The sequence below is a fragment of the Gopherus flavomarginatus genome, chromosome 11 (assembly GCF_025201925.1).
Source record: "Gopherus flavomarginatus isolate rGopFla2 chromosome 11, rGopFla2.mat.asm, whole genome shotgun sequence".
In the NCBI taxonomy this organism is placed as follows: domain Eukaryota; kingdom Metazoa; phylum Chordata; order Testudines; family Testudinidae; genus Gopherus; species Gopherus flavomarginatus.
The window spans coordinates 293,737-306,030 of record NC_066627.1 but is presented as its reverse complement, the minus strand read 5'-3'; the positions used below and the strand labels follow the sequence as shown (position 1 = coordinate 306,030).

Genomic DNA, 12,294 nt, shown 5'->3' with positions numbered 1-12,294 from the left:
GAAAAAATAATAAAAGAAATAAAATGAAAGGAACCTGGAGTAGATAACATCTCCCTGTAGAACAGCGCATGCGAGCCCAACACCCGGCACTAGAAACAGCCCTGACGCTGAGGGAAGAGCGCCTCCTTTCAAGTTACCTGTACCTCTCTCTGCTCAGTAGCACTCCCCTTTGCACTGCTGGGATTCTCCTGAATTTTCTCAGTTGTTTCTTTCCATTGGTCCAAAGAGCCACAAATCCAGACTATGGCAAGACTGAGATAAGAAACCCTGGAATGGAAGATCAGGGGACAATTTGTGCACACTGATTTTAAAAACTGCAGTAGATTCTGATAGACAGTGAGAAAGTGCCGTTGACCTCCAAGCCATGGGCACTGGATGCAGGATTGCCAACTTTCTAATCACACAAAACTAAACACAACTGCCCCTCCCACTACCCCACTCCTTCCTCAAGGCCCCACCCACACTAGCTCCATCTCCCATCCCTCCGTCACTCACTCTCCCCTCACTCACTCACTTTCACCGAGCTGGGGCAGGGGGTTGGGGTACAGGAAGTGGTGAGGGCTCTAGCTGGGGGTATGGGATATGCAGTGGGGCCAGGATTGAGGGGTTTGGAGTGTGGGAGAGAGCTCTGGGATGGGGAAGGAGATTGGAATGTAAGGGGTATGGGTTCTGGGCTCAGGGTGCAGGCTCCAGGTGGGGCCAGAAATGAGGGGTTCAGGGTGAGGGAGAGAGCTCTGGGCTGGGGAAGGGGGTTGGGGTGCAGGGGGATGAGGACTCTGGCTGGGGGTGTGGGCTCTGAGGTGGGGCCAGAGATGAGGGGTTTGGTGCAGGAGGAGGCTCAGGGATAGGACAGAGGGTTGGAGTGTGTGGGGGTGAGGACTCTGGCTGGGAGTGTGGGCTCTAAGGTAGAGCCAGGGATGAGGGGTTTGGGGTGCAAGAGAGGGCTCAGGGATGGGGCAAGGGATTGGGGTGTGGGTTCGGAGTGCAAGGTTCCAGCAGCACTTACTGTGGCTCCCAGGAAGTGGCCATCAGGTCCCTGCAGGCCCTAGGCGCATGGGCAGCCAGGGAGGTTCTGTGCACTGCTGTTGTGTCTGTAGGCACCGCCCCCACAGCTCCCATTGGTTGCGGCTCCTGACCAATAGGACCTGTGAGGACGGCACTCGAGGCAGGGGCAGCGCACGGAGATGCCCTGGCCATACATGTGCCTAGGAGTTGCAGGACCTGGCAGCCATTTCTGGGAGCTGTGCAGAGCTAGGGCAGGCAGGGAGCTTGCCTTAGCCCTGGGATCCCACTGTGCCACTGAACGGACTTTTAACAGCCCAGTCGGAAGTGTCAACCAGAGCTGCCAGGGTCCCTTTTCGAATGGGTGTTTTGGTCAAAAACTGAGTGCCTTGCAACCCTGACTGGATGGCCAGAGAGGGAGAAGCAGGGAGAGCAGGCGGCTATAGTATTTGTAACTGAGAACTGTATCAATTCAACACACCTACGTTTCAAGAGTCATGTGAATTATTTGTCAGCTATTATCTTGTGGCCAGGAGAAAAACCTGGGACACAGGAGATCTGGGTTCCTATACAGGCTCTGTAGAAGACTCCCTATTTGACCTTGATTAACTCACTAAATCACTTTGTGCCTCAGTTTCCCAATATGTTATTCGTGGGTAATTAAATACTTTGCACTCTCAGCTATAAAATGTGTATTACATTCACGTGGGGACTGTCTCTATCTGTGCTGGGTGTAGCACAAAAGAGCCCACGTCTGTACCATAATCCCCATGATAACAATAGGGATAATACAAATTAAAAGAGTCAAATGCAGTTCCGGCTCCCGTGTCCTTGGCAATGACACACAGAACTCAGCTGATGGAAACCAAGAATAACTTGTGAGCCTGGTACCAGAGCACTGAGAAGGCTCAGCCTGTGGACTATTTAAAAATGTCAACATTTTAATTAATCCCAACGGCCATGGCACCCCGTGGGATGATCTGACTGGGCTGAGGATAACACAGCTACAGAGATTAATTATACCATCTGCTTCTGCCCCTTCGCCCTGGCTCCCAAGTAAAATGCCCCTCAGAGAAGAGCAGGAAATGATAGCAATTAGCAGAATCGCAAGGGGCCTTACTACAACTGCGGTGCTGGGACACCAGCAAATGGACCGATGAGATCACTGCTGGAAGCCCCCCCAATCTAGCCCTGTCTCTCTCACATCCCCCTCTGTGTGGTGTCGATGGATTTGTCTACACTATAGAGCTTCCCAGCGATGTCGCTAACCACCGCCAATCCCTTAGTGTAGACGCACAGTAGAAGTCCAAGATGAGGCTTGTGTCTATTCTGCTTACCGGGCTAGTGAAGGAGAAGCTTTCGTTCAGTTAAATCAGCTGCAATCCTCTAAATGCCTTTTCTCTTGACCCCCTATTGTGCAAAGGGGTGGGCAAGAGGACACTTGCGAGGCCCACAAAGACACAGCGCGACGTTCATCCTGATGACAAGAGGAGGGCTGGGGTTGATAACCCTTCCTATGTTTGGGTTTAATTACATAGACCATGAAAAGCAGCGTCTCTCTCACACTGTGTCCGAGCGCTGCCCCAAACAACGGTGCCAGGATCTTGTTGGAGTTGGGCATGGGGGAGAGTGTGGTACTGTACTGCCAAAAACGACTCAATGCTCTTTTTGGAGTCTCTTCTGTACTGCCAAAAGTGACGAGAAGTGGTGCCCAGGACATATGCTGCCCTCTGTCTGCACAGCGGTGAATTTCACCCTCACACATAACCACACAAGGGCACGAATACATCCCTGTGCACTGAGACACAGCGAAGGGGCAGGGGAAGAGCAGGGGACACAAACCAAGGCCAAAGCTCTGTTGGCTTCAGAGGCCTCCAGCTGCACGTCTGGCACAGCTTACTCCTATTTCACACCCCTGGGGGGAATTCTCTGGCTTGTGTCACACGGCAGGAGAGCCTAGACGAGCATGAACGTCCCCCCTCCGCCAAACAATGTCGGGGTCAGATTCTCAGCTGGTAGAAATCTACACAGCTCCTTTGATTCCAGTGGAGTTACTCTGATTTACAACAGGGCGTGCGGCTGAGAGGGGAAATAGCCCCAGGGAATCCAATGGAGTTCCCCAGGAATCAGGTCAGGAGGAGCGGGAGCAGAATCTGGATCCCGGTGAAGCAGGAGATCTGGCCCTCTCAATTCAATGGCGCTACACTTATTGAGCCTGGCAGTGATTCAGGGCCCTGGCCCCGAAGGGCCCGAAGGAGATTTAAAAACCACAGAGAGCCATAAGGAGGCTGGAAGCTGTGAGAAAGCTGTGGGGCTCGGCCGCAGAGTGGGTCTGCATAGAAATACATTGAGAAACACATCTCTATCTTCTCTCCCTATCCCCACGCAGCCCCTATCTATCTATCTATCTGGATCACTAATAACCATAGAAATACTCTTACTTCGCTATCTGACATTTTCAAAGCTGCCTAAGGGACGGGCACACTCAGTCTGCACAACAAATAATACAAATTGGAGATTCAAACCTTGAAGAGGACTTTGAAAATCTCAGCCTTGTTACACAGCACTACAGAGCTTGAACTCTTTAAGTCTATCGTTATATGGCAGGTTTTCTAACCCTTCAATTATTCTCATGGCTCTTCTCTGATTCCTCTCCAATGTGTCAGCAGCCATCTGGAATTGTAAACACTAGCACTGGACAGAGTGTACCGTCAGTGGTCACACCAATGGTAAAATCACATCTCTGTTCATACTAGAGATTGCTCCTTTATATATCCCAAAGTTGCATTAGGTCTTCTGGCCACAGCATCAAACTGTGGGCTCATGTTCAGCTAATTCTCTACCATGATCCCCAAATCTTTTTCAGAATTGCTGCTCCCCAGGAGAGAGGCCCCCGTCCTGTAAGCACAGCCTCGATTCTTTGTTCTCAGATGTGCACGCTGCATTAAAATATCACAAAGCCAGACTTATGGTGCCGGAGAAAAGAAAACCTGGAATGGGAAATCAGTGCACAAAATGTGTACATTGATTTTTAAAACCACTGTAGCTTCTGATGGATAAAGGGAAAGCTCTATTAACCTCCAAGCCATGGGCACTGGACAGCCATAGAGGGAGAAGCCAAGAGAGCAGCCGGCTATAGTATTTTGTAATTGAGAACTGTATCAATTCTCCACACCTACATTTAAAGAGCCTATGGGAATTATTTGTAAACCATTATCTTATAGTTAAGACAAAGGCCTGGAATACGGGAGATCTAGGTTCCAGTACAGGCTCTGTAAAAGACTCTGTATTTGACCTTAAGTAACTCACTACACTGCTTTGTGCCTCAGTTTCCTGACCTGGTTATACATGTGTAATGTAGAGCTACTGAGACCACTGAGTGAGAGAGATCAGTGAAGCTGATTTACAGCCTTAACTAAGTGCCAGTTGACACGTCTGTTGGCGTTACACGTGGGTAATTAAATTCTCTGTCACTCTCAGCTATGAAATGTGTATTGCATTCAGGTGGGCACAGGACCAGCACTAGGGGTTTTAGCACCCTAAGTGCACGGCAATTTCCCTGCCCCGTGCCCTGGTCCCGGGGCTCCGGTGGAGCTGCAGCAGTGGTGCCTGCGGCAGCTCCACTGGAGCCACGCGAGCAGCCGACCCATCCTCCAGTACCACTGCGGCAGCTCCACCGGAGCCGCCTGCTGCCCCCTCCGGCAAAATGCCGCCCACCAATAATCCTGGCGCCCTAGGTGATTGCCTAGGTTGCCTAAATGGTAGCGCCAGCCCTGAGTGGACACTGTGTCTCTGTATCTGTGTTGTGTGTTGCACAAAGAGACCCATGTCTCAGTTCCAGACAGTAGAGCCTATCATAATATCTCTGATAACAATAGGGATAATACAAATTAAAATAGTCAAATGCAGTTCCAGCTCCAGTGTCCTTGGCAATGACACACAGAACTCAGCTGATAGAAACCAAGAATAACTTCTGAGCCTGGTACCAGCACACTGAGAAGGCCCAGACTGGGGTCTCATTAGAAATGTCAACATTTTAATTAATCCCAACGGCCATAGTACCCCGTGGGATGCTCTGACTGGGCTGGGAATAACACAGCTACAGAGATTAATTATGCCGTCTGCTTCTTCCCCTTCGTCCTGGCTCCCAAGTAAGACACCCCCCCGAGGAAGGGCAGGAAATGATAGCGATTAGAGAAATTGCAGGGGGCCTTATTAAAACTGAGGTGCTGGGACACCAACAAATAGATCAATGATATCATTTCTGGAAACCCCCCAATCTAGCCCTCTCTTTAATTCTGTAAAGACCCTTTCTCCTGCACCCTGATTGTGAGAAGGGGAGGGTGAGTGAACACTCCCAAGACCCAGAAAGATGCAGACCAATGTTCATCCCAACGAAAAGAGGAGGGATGGCATTGATAACATTTCCTATGCTTGGGTTGGTTAGCAAACTCTGAAAGGCTGGTTCTGTGTCACTCTGGTTAAGTAGCACCCAGAACAACGGTGCCATGATCTACTCCTGGGGGAATTTCCGTACCAAAAAATTAAAAATTTTGCAACCAAAAAATTAAAAACTCCGTGTAAAATATTTGAAAGTCTCTGCATCTCCTGTCTAGGTCATACAGTATGGCCAGGAGGGGCCTGCCGGCACGGGAAGCTGGCTCCTGGAAGTGTGGCACCGAGTTCTTCTCTCCTTGGCTGCTGCATTTCCTGGGAGTATAGCCCTGTGAATCACTGGATACCAATTGCTATCCGCAGATATCCTCATCCGCAGATAGAAATTTGTATCTGCGCAGGGCTCTACACACCAGTTTGAATTATTTATGGTCATTTATTTCAAAATACCTGTAAGTAAGTATTCTGTAACATAAAAAATGATTCAGGAAATGCTTTTTGACAAATCGATTCCATACTAGGCATATAACACAGAACTCTGAGTAATAATTAATTCAAACTACAGTATAAAACCATATTTCCTGCACCCCACAGAAGCAGTGAAAAGCTTGAGGGAATCAGGGGTAACGGTGGAGCTGAGGGAGAGGGAAGTAAATTGCTGGGGAGGAGGCTGGCTGTGAACTTGGAGAGTTGTTGGATATGGGTGAGGAAAGTATGGAACAGGTTTTTTGGGGGGGTCAAGGATGGATTGTTAAGGTGTTTCCCCCATGCAGACCCTGGTTGACCCTTAGCCTCTCCCATTCAGTCAGGTACATCTTCACCTATTCCCATGTGTCCTTGTACCCCCTGTACACATGTGTTCCTCCACCCCCATCCCCTTGTGACCCTGCACTCCCTCACTCTGTCCCTATCTGACTGTGTACCCCTTCCCCTATCCCCATGTGTCTCTGTGCCCCCACTCAACCACTCTCTGTCCCTATGTAGCTCTGCATCCCCTCCCCGATCACCATGTGGCTTTGCACCCCCTCCCCTCTGTGGCTCTGTGCCTCTACTCCCATTCAACCCCTGTACTGGTCTGTCCTCTCCCAATAGCCCTTATGAGCCCCTGTCTGACCCCACCAGCAGCCCACCCTATCTCTCTCCCCATAGCCCCTGTCTCCTGACCTGGCCCAACAGGTGATGTGAAGAAGGCAGGCTCTTTCTCTTCCATAGCTGGTGGGGAGCTGGGCTTTGCTCTATCACCACGGTACCCTCTGGTGGGCAAAAGGCAGAATTGCAGCAATATTTTGGCAGAAACTTTTTTCTGCACAAAAAAATTAAAAATATGTGCAGCTCATTAAAGCTGAAGTCGCACAGAATTTCCCTAGGAGTAAAATCTCAACTCCATCTTAACAATGAAACCATGGTCAACCACCTCCATAATTATATTAATACCTAGATCAAAAGAAACTGTTCATATGTTAAAATATTTAACAATCTTTGCTAGCGGTCATTTCACCGAAATGATGCAAAATCCAGTAATTGCTCATTAGGCTGATGCCTCTGCTACCACATTCTTCCAGGAGCTTATCCCACGAGTGAGTGAAGAAAGATAAAAGCACCTTCTTCTTCAAAGTTTTACTCTTTGTTTCAATTGTTTCATCCAAAACATGAGCACAGCAGGGTATGTGAAATCTCCGGCTCCAGGAAACAAACCAACCATTCCACAATGTGGATTAAGAAAATACTTCACCTGTGCACAGGTAATCCCATAACTAACTACTGCAGAGTGTCTTACATGATCCCCTGAAGCATACAGTCACAGAAAAGTAGCACTGAAAGGGGCCTCGACAGGTCATCTAGTCCAATCTGCCCACTCTGAAGCAGGGCCAAATATACAGGTGTTTGTCTAGCCTCTTCTCAGAAACCTCCAATGATGGGGTTTCCACAACCTCCCTTGGAAATCTGTTCCAGTCCTTAACTACCCTTATAGTTTGAAAGCTGCATTTGATAAAGTGGGTTCCAGCCCATGAAAGCTTATCCCCAAATAAATTTGTTAGTCTTCAAGGTGCCACAGGAAACTCCTCGTTGTTTTTGCTGAAACAGACTAACATGGCTACCCTTCTGAAACTTGTCACCTTCCTGAAGTGTGATGCCCACAACTGGACACAAGACTCCAGCTGGGACTTTATCAGTTGTGAGTAAAGCAGGAGAATTACCTCCTATGTCTAATATACGACACTCCTGTTAATACACCCCAGAACAGGATCGGCAACCTTTGGCATGCGGCTCACCAGGGTAAGCACTCTGGTGGGCCAGGCTGGTTTGTTTACCTGCAGCGTCTGCAGGGCGGCTCCCATTGGCTGCCGTTCACCACTCTAGGCCATTGGGGGCTGCGGGAAGTGGCGCGGGATGAGGGATGTGCTGGCTGCTGCTTCCAGCAGCTCGCATTGGCCTGGAGCAGCAAACTGCAGCCAGTGGGAACTATGATCCGCCAAACCCACAGACGCTGCAGGTAAACAAACTGGCCCGGCCCGCCTGGGTGCTTACCCTGGCGAGCCGCGTGCCAAAGGTTACCAATCCCTGCCCCAGAATGATATTAGCCTTTTTTGCAACTGTGTCACAATGTAAACAGTGAGGTGGTAATGTTTGCAGAGGATACAAAGCAGACTGGGAAGAGTTACAAAGGGATCTCACAAAACTAGGTGATTGGACAACAAAATGGCAGATGAAAGTCAATGTTGAGAAATGCTAAATAATGTACATGATGTAGCCATGCCTCAGTGGGTCATAACTGAGAATACCGAATTCAGGACAAACTGCTGAGAAATAGGATAGACACACCCTAACCTAATGGCTATTCCTCCATAAGATATACCAAACCAAGAACGAAAGTAAGCTTCTGTTTCACCACACTGGCTAACAAGAAGTCAGAAAAGCAGTTTCCTTAGGTATTCCAGTTTTTGTATCACCCCTCAGAACACTGGTTTTAAATATGAGTGTTTTTTAAAAAACAATTTAATCAAATAAAAGGTTCTTCTGATCTCAAAGGACCAGCCACGCATCCTAGTGAATATATAACTTAGATTTCACCCAAAAATCACGCTGATGCCAATCCTTTAGTATCTGAAATCTAAAGGTTTATTAAGAAAGAAAGAAAGTTAAAGCTGGTCAAAGGAGTCAAATACATACAGTAATGGCAAAGTTCTGGGCTCAGACTTGCAGCAGTGATGGAATAAACTGCTGGCTTAAGTCAAGTCTCTGTCTGCTTGCAAATCGTTGGAAGAACCTTAGTCCCTCGGTTAGAACGCTTCCATTAGTGTAAGTTCATAGTCCAGAGGCTGGAGCAGAAAAGGAGCAAAATTGAGGGGTTTCCATTCCAGGACCTTTTATATCTTCTGCCATGTGGAGGGAAACCCATTATCTCAAACAAAGCCCTCAGTGCAACCAGTGGAAAATTACAGGTGATAAGATAGAGTTCAAAGTCATATGTACACGCATGAAGGTTTGGCCACAGTAGAAGCCATTACCTATACCTCATACAGCATGATTACAGGACCTTAGAGGTTTTTAAGGTCAGGCTTGACAAAGCCCTGGTTGGGATGATTTAACTGGGAATTGGTCCTGCTTTGAGCAGGGGGTTGGACTAGATGACCTCCTGAGGTCCCTTCCAACCCTGATACTCTATGATTCTATCACAGTCCATTCAGTGTAGATGAGCATCCCCATGGTCCATTGTCAGTTAAGTGTTTCTTGATGAGCCACTTAATTTGATAGTCTCTCCAAGATGTGCTGGCTAAATACCTTGTGAGCATTACGCCAGGAGCAAACATTTGAAATACAACAATAGAGTCAATGCTTATAACTTCAGATACAAAAATAATACATGCATTCAGATAGCATAATCATAACCAGCAAATCATAAGCTTTCAATAGACATCTTACATGCCACATTTTGTGCAAGGTTTGTTGCAAATATATAACAGTGGTTGCAACAATGATCTACATGGTCATATTGTGATCAGATAATGTCACATATAGAATCCCAACTATACATACAAAATGATGGGGTCTAAATTAGCTGTTATCCATCAGGAAAGATCTTGTTGTCATTGTGGATAGTTCTCTGCAAACATGCACTCAAGGTGCAGCAGTTGTCAAAAAATCTAACAGAATGTTAGGAATCATTAGGAAAGGGATAGATAATAAGACAGAAAATAGACGCCCAAGCTTTGAATACTCCATGCAGTTCTGGTTGTCTCATCTCAAAAAAGATATATTAGAACTGGAAAAGATACAGAAAAGGGCAACAAAATTGATTAATGGTACGGAACAGCTTCTGTACGAAAGAGTGAAAAGCCTGGGACTAACAAGGGATATAATAGAGGTCTAAAGAATCAAGAATAGTCTACAGAAAGTGAATAAGGACATTTTATTTACCCCTTCATATAATACAAGAACTAGGGGTTACCTAATGAAATTAATAGGCAGCAGGTTTAAAACAAACCTAAGGAAGTACTTCTTCACACAACATACAGTCAACCTGTGGAACTCATTGCTAGTTGTGAAGGTCAAAAGTATAACTGGGTTCAAAAAAGAATTAGATGAGTTCATGGAGGACAGGTCTATCAATGGCTATTAGCCCAGATTGTCAGGGACACAACCCAAAGCCTCTGACTTGACAGATTCTGGGACTGAATGACAAGGGATGGACCACTGGATAATTGTCCTGTTCTGTTAATTCACTCAGAAGCACCTGTATTGGCCACTGTCCGAAGACAGGATACTGGGCTAGGTGGACCTTTGGTCTGACCCAGTATGGCCATTCTTACGTTTCTTACATTACTATCTCATATTCAATTTGTGATCCACCTGGTACTGGCTATCACTGGAGGCAGAATACTGTACTAAATTGAGCTCTGGGCAAGCCACAGTGCTCTTCTTTTTAAGAGTGAGGAATATGTTTGTCTGTCTCTCTATCCCCATTCACCCCCTCTATCTATCTATCCTCCTCATCAGTCACTCAACCAAGATTTACTTGTAAATTCTCAGAAAAATCACCATGCTGGATATGCTTCTTCCTCACTAAATTACATCAGTTTCTTTTCTGCCTTCAGACAAAAGCCTGTAGGAATAGGAACCACGGTAGGGACAAATGGCAAGGTGGAACGTCACTCATATGCTGGAATTCACCCTCCTGGGATTTTCTGGGGCTCAGGAATGGAAGGTTTGCTTTTTCTCTAGCCATCTACCTGTTGACTCTTCTAGGGAATCTTGTCATCCTGTTGACCATCAGTCTCAGCCCTCAGCGCCACTCCCCCATGTACCACTTCTTCAGCAAGCTGTCCCTCCTGGACATGGGCCACTCTTGCGTCATGCTCCCCAGGATGCTGGCTGATTTCCTGGCGGGCTCCCGCTCCATCTCCTTTGGCTGTTGTGAGGCACAGCTGCATTCTTCCCACTTCTTTAGAGACACCGAGTGCTTCCTGCTGATGGTCTTGACGTACGACCAATACGTGGCTACATGTGACCCTCTGCACTATGCCAGGACCATGAACCAGAGGGTGTGTGTCCGGTTGATGACTGGGACATGCCTGGCAGGGTCTCCGCATTCAGCACTGCAGATATCCCTCACTTTCCAGCCCCCTTATTGCAGGCCCAATCAGCTGACCACGACTTCTGCGACGTGTCGCCTTTGCTGAAGCTGGCCTTTGCCGACACCTCATTAAATGAGGCTGTCCTTTTCGCTAACGTTGGGTGGGGATGGTGGCCCTCAGCTCCTTGGACTCGATCCTGGGCTCCTATATCCGGATTGCCACAGCTGTGTTCTGGATGCACTCCCAGTAGGCGAGGCACAAAGCCTTCTCCACTTGTGCTGCCCACCTCACCATGGTTGCTTGCTATATCCTGCGCACATGCAGCCCACCCTGGCCATTCTGTTCCCTACTCTGGGAAGGGATTATGGGGTTGGGGCGTCTTGTTGGGGGGTGTAGCAGGGTGCTGCTGCAGAGGCAGCTAATTAGCCCCTGCTCAGCCAGCCCCAATCAGGTGAAATGGATTGGGGCTGGGGAGAAGCCTGGTGCCTGGCCTCAGAACAGGCGGCACATGTGGGCCTGCAGGCTCAAGGACCATAAAGGCTGGCTGGCAGCCAGAGGAAGGGGGGAAGAGAACAGCCAGAGGCACGGCAGTCTCAAGGTTGGGGTAGACTCCCTGTAAAGGAGGAGGAGGAGGAGGAGAGTAAGACCTGTAAATAGAATCACTGGTGGTGGGAACTGTGTGTAAATAAAAAGCCACGGGTGCTGCATCCAGGAGGCTCAGAGTGCTTTTTGATACAGCAGGGAGCTGCAGCAAGGGGGGCAGAGGAAGAGACCCGGTTACACGTGGGGGCTTGTCCAGGTTCCAGTGCCATAGACGCAGTGTGGCGACCTGGGCATGGAGAACACCCTGCAATGGCTAGCAGAACAACAAACTGAAATGCAGAAGATGCTACAGTCTTTGCAGGAGTCCCTCCAGGTGGAGCGGCAGGCCCTCCTAGTCTGTCAGGCAGAGCAACAGAAGGCCCTCCAGGACTTCATAAAGGAGCAGTCGATGGCACAGCAACAGCTCCTGCAGAAAGTGGTGAGTCCTGCTGTGGGGGATGGTACCTGGACCCCAGGCCTCAGCCTTTGTAAAATGGCCCCCGCCGATGACCCCGATGCCTTTTTAGGCACTTTTGAACGGGTAGCCCTAGGCGCCGGTTGGGATCGGACCACATGGGCCCTGTGGCTGGGCCCTTATCTCACCGGGGAGGCGCAGGCCACTTATATGGCCCTGACAGAGACCCAAGCCAGGGATTACGATGCGGTGAAGGCGGTGATTTTAAACCGCCTCAGACTGTCGGCCGAGAAATATCGCCAGCGGGCAGCCCGGTGGGCAGGG

At 48.6% G+C, this 12,294-nt stretch overlaps 1 pseudogene; it reads left to right on the top strand.

The window, feature by feature from the left end:
• The first annotated feature begins 9,510 nt into the window (after positions 1–9,510).
• LOC127031660 (olfactory receptor 10G7-like) lies at positions 9,511–11,592 on the top strand (annotated as a pseudogene).
• Positions 11,593–12,294: the final 702 nt, after the last annotated feature.